Raw genomic sequence first — 6,761 nt, 5'->3', positions numbered from 1 at the left:
CACTGCCAGGTGTATCTTGAGTGTAGCTACTTTTTCTAGTCCAATTTTTGTATGCAAGGTCATCCTTCTGGTGCTACCTTAGAAACTGGCCTCATCCTATAGAGGACATTGAATGATAACACTGCAAGTCAGCTGACTGCTGTGTCACAGAGCTGCTGCTTTCTACATTATCGCAACTGCCAGAGCTTAGTGCTGCAGTTTTCTAGTCGCAGTGCGGCAAAGCAGACGCATAGAACTAGGCACAAAGCAACACAGTTTTTTTTAATTCTTCAGTCTTTTTTTTTTATATGAGAGAAATTCACTGTTGTTCGCATAAGAGCAGACATGCAGCCTGGATGTGCACACTGGCTTCTAACTTGGCAGCGTTTTCAGCTGAGCAGCTACTGCTCGGAGCCTGAGACCCAAATTCCCTCTGATGAAGAACAACTGGTTTCCCACCTTGTTTACTAATAGTTTTTTATACCACGGTGATATACCTGCAAGAATAGGACAAAGGAGGCGGCACTTCTCACTATCTGACTGGGGCCTTTGCAACCACTTCACTGCTGAAGCTTTCTAAATGAGCCAAGGGTCACATATAATATTGGCATTATAGATCGATTGTAAGAAACTGCAGCAGTTAGAGCAAAGCTCAAACAAGAAACCAGACTCGCTGACCTAAATCAATCCCAGTCCTTCTGGATACAGGGCAGTCGACTAGCATTGACACAACCAGCCATCAAGTGGAGAGTCTCTGGGATTGCAATCTGTGTCAGTTGGAGCCTGTGAGAATGAAACACTCCACTTTCTGTTATCCACTTGCTTCTTTTTTCTCCTTTTCTTTCCCTGTAAGCAGCTATTAATTGTGCTTGGTTTCTAAGTGTATATTTGTGTGGATTAGTCTGTCTGTAGTGCAGTCCTTATCTGCTCTAGTTGGAAATCAGGGCACTAAGTCAGCCTGCTTTAACAGTTGTTTCTTTCTGCGTGATGCTATGCAACTAGAATGGGTTACACTGACAACAAAGGAGGAAGCACAAAGCATCACTTTATCTTCTGGGCTGTTACAGGAACATAACTCTTTTTTTTTATATGCCGCCCTCTTTTTCTTTTCTGCTTTTTTTTTTTAAATTTCATCTAATCGAAGAGCCTAACAGACAATCATCATGGATGTGGTTTTTAATGATTTGGAAAAGATAGCCTGTGGAGACTGTGATTTGAGACAGCAACACATTTAGGTTATTGCCAATTTGAAATACTTGGTTTGTGAAGCAGAGCCCTAAGGGACAAGCTCAGTAACTGAGAGAAAGATCGTAGATAAAGAAATAAAAATGACAAGCGTAATGGAGGTTCTGCAAAAGAGACTGTCAGAGAATCAGTTCATGGATGGCAATTTCACCAGTCTGAAACTGAATAATTCATAGAATGAAATTACCCTGCTTTCACCTTTCCATTTAAACCGGCATGATCTGAATCTCTAATAAATTTTCAAGATAAAGTAAAACGCCAATTTGAATCTAAAGAGCTTTTAAAACCAGATGCTACATTCTGAATCTTTCGATACCTTTCACAATTTTCCTGTGAGAACCGCACTTCATCATGAAGCACCATTACCAGTGAAAATTACTGTGATTACAATAGCAACAATAGAATATCATCAAATGATACCTAATTTTCCTAATTTACTAAGGCTGACAGTGTGGTTTTAATGCCCATCGTGTGTCATCATGTCTGGTATTGGATCAGTATCACACTGGAACAAAAATGTCTTAGTATATGCCTCAATCTTTGCTACTTTTAACTTTGAAAACACAGGAAAATCTATATACCGTGTTAAAAATTTGCATTGTAAGCGTGTTTTAAGGTATGAGTGATTCTTCATGATTTTGTTTAGCTCCTGAGTAGTGGTTGGCATTATGTTACTAATTTGTTTACTTTTGCACAAAGACTGCAGCAAATGATTAACACTGTGGAGAATCCACACTATGAAAGCAGTAGCAGTGCTTTCATAAATTAAGCCAATATGGGTTTTGTGCCTTATTTGAATGGTTACCTGTTTTCAGGTTAAAAATCCTTTTCTGGAATTGCTGGTCATGGTTGCGTTACTTAAGTATTTGATTTTTAAAATGCACACCATTGCCAATAAAAACAACTGTATGTAGCACTAACAGGATTTTTTCCCCTCTTCAGCAATTAAACTATGATATGTGTATGCTCTGAAAAATATGTGCTGATCATTGGAAATCTCTTACTGAAAATAACTTCTTTTAACAAGCTGGGAAACACAGTGCTTCTGAATCTGCTCTCATTACGCCTTGAGAAGCTGTTCTGGTAACAAACCTTCACTTGGGAACTGGCCATAATTTTGTACAGCGGGATGCATGACTTCTGAAACAATAGGTAGCATTTATACAGTATGTCGGTTCCTACAGTTAGTATACAGGAGAGTATTTTAACATGTATTTTGAGATAGAGTCCTTATCATTTAATAGTAGAGTGGGAGAGAGGCACAGAAGTTTAGAAATATGCATTCTTTATGGAGGCAGTTGTGGGGTTTTTGGTATGTGTTTGAGTTATATACCTCAGTTTTGTTTTTCATTCCACCATCACGTCTATTTTATCTTCAAAAGATATTTTCAAATGGAAAGAAGGTAAGTATTTCTATCTAATTTCATTTGGGGAAAAATGCACTTTTCTATTGTAGGTTTATATAGACAAATAGTATCTCTGTACATACTGTACAAAATATCCTCAGTACCTGTTTTTAATAAAACTAATAACGTAGATTTTAAAATAAAAACTGGTGTTCTTTAGTCAAAGTACATTTTTTAAAAATTGCTACACAAGACAAAAGACTTCTTTTTTTTACATTGAATGTTTGCTCTTAAATATTATTTAATAAGGATTTACTAGATTTCATTATGAATGTTCTTAAAACTTTGCATGGTACCATTCTGGATTTTAAGATACTGCGTCGTCCTACACTGTGTTATATCTCTGAATTTTCAGTATAGGAGTTCAGTCTGTGTTCATACTATGTGTAGAAGTGGCAGAAGGTTTTGCAGTTTGTGCTATGGTAACAAAGGGCTTTGGAAAGGCACTAAATATGCTTATGAAAAAGGTTTAGGTTTTTTAATATTCAGTAACTGTGATTTAGCAAACAGTTTTTCCTGGGCAGCAGATTCTTTAGCTGCTAAACTATCAGGAATTAATTAGTGTAATCAGTGATGTGAAAATCTATTTTGTGTTCTTCACTTTTAAAGTGGTATTCAGAAATTAACAAAGAAAGGGCTTTGTACAATGCAAAGACTGCTACTCTTTTGGTGAAAGTGTGAAAACTATGCTATGCTACCTTGGCAATAAGAGGCAAAATATTCAAACTAAACTTTTTGTGAGGGAATTAAAATAAGTATATTTTAGATGTGAGCTGCTTTATAACAGATATTTTACATTTCTATGCATCTTAAAGATATAATAGATAATGTAACAATTAGTATAGAATATGAATTTTTCATACTGGAACATAAATAATTTTTGAAAAATTCCATACAAAGATGGGTTAGCACTGATATTAGTATTATAGTTGACTACTGGTAGTCCGTTGAGCCCATGTTCATCACAGTGGTGATGGTCTGTATAGAGTTGGTCGGTCACATGGTGCTAGCTGTCCTCAATTACAGCTACAAAACAGTGTTAAAAGATAAGAAACTGTATTTTTAGCAATGTCTTAATTTGTTCCCCTAAATTTGTATGGTCTGATCCAAAGCCTATGGAAGTCAGCTAGAAGAATCCCATTGAATTCCATGAGCTTTGGATCAGGTCCTTATTAACAATAAACGTGACTCGGATCCTCTTTGAATGGTCCCATCTTTAATCTGCCAATTGATTCCTTCTGTGGCTCTAAATCTACCTCATGCTTCAAAATAAGCGGTGCTGGTACCTGATCCAGTCTAATATTACCTTTTTAATGTAAGCATCTGCTGTAGTTGCCACAAGGTTGCTATGAGATGGCCAGTAGGAGGGGAGGTGGTCTTTGAGACATTGCTATAAGCACCTTATGAAAATGTTTGAGAACACTGCAAGTAAGCTATACATTTAGGTCTGCTGTATATTTAAAAATAAGCAGCACTGTCATGTGCCTCTAAATATACTGCTGATTGTAAATGGGGGTCAGGGAGAGAGACAAATTCAAACATTTTCAAAAATTAGATAAATGTTGGCATTGTTATATTATGAAAAATTGTTAAAAATATAACTATATAGTCATATGGCAACTATAGCAATAATATTTGTATGGTTGTATAAGCAATTAATAAAATGCAGCCAAAACTGAAGTATGCTGACATAGAGTAATATGATGACTGGAAGTTAGCTAATGTAACGCCAATATTTAAAAAGGGCTCTAGAGGTGATCCCGGCAATTACAGACCGGTAAGTCTAACGTCGGTACTGGGCAAATTAGTTGAAACAATAGTTTAGAATAAAATTGTCAGACACATAGAAGAACATAACTTGTGGGCAAAAGTCAACATGGTTTCTGTAAAGGGTAGGAATAAATGGAAAATTTTCAGAATGGAGAGGGGTAACTAGTGGTGTTCCCAAAGGGTCAGTTTTAGGACCAATCCTATTCAACTTATTCATAAATGATCTGGAGAAAGGGGTAAACAGTGAGGAGGCAAAGTTTGCAGACGATACTAAACTGCTCAAGATAGTTAAGACCAAAACAGACTGTGAAGAACTTCAAAAAGATCTCACAAAACTAAATGATTGGGCAACAAAATGGAAAATGAAATTTAATGTGGATAAATGTAAAGTAATGCACATTGGAAAAAATAACCCCAACTATACATACAATATGATGGGGGCTAATTTAGCTATAACTAATCAGGAAATAGATCTTGGAGTCATCGTGGATAGTTCTTTGAAGATATCCATGCAGTGTGCAGCAGCAGTCAAAAAAGCAAACAGGATGTTCGGAATCATTCAAAGAGAACAAGACAGAGAATATCGTAGTGGTACACCCACATCTTGAATACTGCGCACAGATGTGGTCTCCTCATCTCAAAAAAAGTTATATTGGCATTAGAAAAAGCTCAGAAAAGGGCAACTAAAATGATTAGGGGTTTGGAAAGGGTCTCATATGAGGAGAGATTAAAGAGGGTAGGACTTTTCAGCATGGAAAAGAGGAGACTAGGGGGATATGGTAGAGGTATATAAAATCACAAGTGGTGTGGAGAAAGTGAATAAGGAAAAGTTATTTACTTGTTCCCATAATATAAGAACTAGGGGCCACCAAATGAAATTAATGGGCAGCAGGTTTAAAACAAATAAAAGGAAGTTCTTCACACAGCGCGCACTTAACCTGTGGAACGCCTTGTCTGAGGAGGTTGTGAAGGCTAGGACTATAACAGGGTTTAAAAGAGAACTAGATAAATTCATGGAGGTTAAGTCAATTAATGGCTATTAGCCAGTATGGGTAAGGAATGGTGTCTCTAGCCTCTGTTTGTCAGAAGGTCGAGATGGATGGCAGGAGAGAGATCACTTGATCATTCATTACCTGTTAGATTCACTCCCTCTGGGGCACCTGGCATTGGCCACTGTTGGTAGACAGGATATTGGGCTGGATGGATCATTGGTCTGACCCAGTTTGGCTGTTCTTATATTCTTATAACTACACATAATAAAATAAATGGTACAATCTACAAAGTTAACTTTTTAACTAAAATGCTATATTATACTATAATATGGATTAGCTCTGGCTTTGTATTTATTATTCCTTTGCAGTGATGTACTATTACATACAATTATATCTTCAATATGGGCAAAATACAGTCCCAGTCACTTTTGCACATGAGCAACAAATGGATCTATTCACCTTAGCAAAATTACTCATGTGTAAATGTTTGTGGGATCAGGCCCTAAAGCTACACTTCGTAGTGATCCTAATTCTATCGCACATATAACAAAATATTGGGACCAATTCTTCTAACGGCAGCATGATTGGTCCTGTTAGCTTTATGTTTATGGCCTTTTTGCTTTTTGGGAAAGTTGCTTTGGTTTCTTTCCTATAAGTGACAGTATATTTGATGAAATGATAAATGGAAGTTGCTTCTTGTATTCAAATTATTCAAACACTCATATCCTGGAGTAAACAAACTCTAAGAATGAACATCCAGAATACACTGGCTAATCATATAGCAGGGAACAGCAAGATATTGTATTTCTGTCATTATAATGAAATGCACCATCCGGGCTGTCAATCTTGCATTCTTTTTGGTACTAAAAAACTAATGTCAGTGGATTTAGACTTAAGCCGCTGTCAAAAAAATATCAGAGGGGTAGCCGTGGTAGTTTGGAACTGTAAAAGCAGCAAAGAGTCCTGTGGCACCTTAGAGACTAACAGATGTATTGGAGCATGAGCTTTCATGGGATGCATCCGACGAAATAGGTATTCACCCACGAAAGCTCATGCTCCAATACATCTGTTAGTCTATAAGGTGCCACAGGACTCTTTGCTGCAGTTAACGAAGAATAAATGTCTTCATATGCTAAAGTCTGTAGGTGCCTGGTTATTTACTTAGCTGCGTGTAACTGCTGAGCTGCCATTATTATCTAAGCACTAGTCATGGTAAAGAATATTTGGTTGCTTACAGCAGGCATTTATATTTCCATGGTCCCTAAAATGGAAGCCAGACAGAACTTTACTTTACATATCTTATATTTATATGCACACATTAAAAAAGGGTATCTGTCCATATGCTCTACGCCCCCCTGATATAATTTGA

The 6,761-nt window shown here is 36.9% G+C and overlaps 1 long non-coding RNA gene across 2 annotated transcripts in view; it reads left to right on the top strand.

Moving 5' to 3' along the window:
* The first annotated feature begins 222 nt into the window (after positions 1-222).
* The window catches only part of LOC115646559, a 40,784-nt gene continuing 34,245 nt past the window's right edge, over positions 223-6,761 (top strand). Inside the window, exon 1 of one of the 2 annotated variants that reach the window (XR_003999060.1) lies at positions 223-827. This is a non-coding gene — a long non-coding RNA (uncharacterized LOC115646559). Of the gene's footprint in view, positions 1,841-6,761 lie in introns of both variants that reach the window. The other variant, XR_003999059.1, reaches the window with a different exon arrangement.

This window comes from Gopherus evgoodei, chromosome 2 (assembly GCF_007399415.2).
Source record: "Gopherus evgoodei ecotype Sinaloan lineage chromosome 2, rGopEvg1_v1.p, whole genome shotgun sequence".
Taxonomy (NCBI): domain Eukaryota; kingdom Metazoa; phylum Chordata; order Testudines; family Testudinidae; genus Gopherus; species Gopherus evgoodei.
The sequence above is the reverse complement of the archived record's forward strand: the minus strand, read 5'-3'. Positions and strand labels throughout refer to the sequence as shown.